The sequence below is a fragment of the Caenorhabditis briggsae genome (assembly GCF_000004555.2).
Source record: "Caenorhabditis briggsae complete genome, chrX, whole genome shotgun sequence".
Classification (NCBI taxonomy): domain Eukaryota; kingdom Metazoa; phylum Nematoda; class Chromadorea; order Rhabditida; family Rhabditidae; genus Caenorhabditis; species Caenorhabditis briggsae.
Window position 1 is genome coordinate 7,438,284 of NC_013491.2, and position 1,291 is coordinate 7,439,574.

The following is a 1,291-nucleotide window of genomic DNA, read 5'->3' on the forward strand; positions in this document are numbered from 1 at the left end:
ATTCGAGCTCGGTACCCTTCTTTGCCTTTTGATGGTGACTGCTGAAAATATAGTCTCTTACAGACGAAATACAAGAATGAAATCAGAATTTTCATATTTCTTGTTGTTGTTAACATTATTTCCAATAACTCACTTTTTCATCAGCCATCGCACTGGAGCTAGTAGGCTCCTCATTCTCTTGTGTTGCGTCATCAAGTACTTTCTTTTTTTTCTGATCGGAATGAGGCAGCGACTCTTGATTTCTCTTCATTGTTCTGTTGCCTGAAAATCTATGAATTAACAAATTAACAATTCTCACTCAAAAAATTTTTTTGATGAAGAAAGCGTTCGCAAAACAGTGAAAATTGCAGAAAAAGAATAACAAAATAAAAGAACACCATATGGCCCTGTAAACTGTGATACGGGGAGGCACTTCTCAGAAAAGAAAAATCAGAAATGTGAATAAAAATGAAGTGGTCTCTATCTGTGCAAATAATATTTGAAAAATAGATAAATTTTAACACATTTTAATGCAATAAAAATTTCTGGTCGGAGTCCCCCTTTAAAATCTCCTAATTTTCATTTTAACATTCAAGAATTTGGGAATCTTAGAATTATAAGTTTTTTCAAATCAAAAATTTGAAGTCTTCAAATTTCAGAATCTTCCTCCAGCTTCTGCTCTGCCATCCGCTCTAGACCCCTTCCCGGAATTCTCGACCACACAACGGGGGTTGCCCGGATTCAAAAACGCCCAGACCGTCCCAATTCCTTCTATCCCGGAATTGAATCCCAAGCCAACGACCTCTTCTGAAAGATCAAGGGCAAATCCGGAGGGACCAAAAAGAAAGCCAGGAAGGCCATTAGGATCCAATCATAATTTTATAATCATAATTTTATAAAAGATGACACTTTTATGCATCGGGTATGTACCATAAATTTGTCTGTCTATTAGGTTGGCGGGAAAGTCTTTGTCACTCTGTTTGTTTAATCACTGTTCTCGTATATGGAGGCTGTGTATGATATCGACTTTAGTGAATAACAAGGTGATAAGAACCTTCCATATAAACAAGTCCCCATCTCCTTCCCTGCTCCTCATCTGTAATTGAAACGATATGTTTGTTCCCACTGCTATTCACATCAGACATGTTTTGATTTACCTCTTCCTATCTCACACCACGATGAAGGATTCGGAAACTTTCTTGAAGAATGTGTACAACACACATGCCCCTCACTACAATACTATTCCCAATTGGTTTCATCGCTTCGAAAAAGATGACTTCTCGCTCGATGAAAATGATCGCTCTGGGAGACC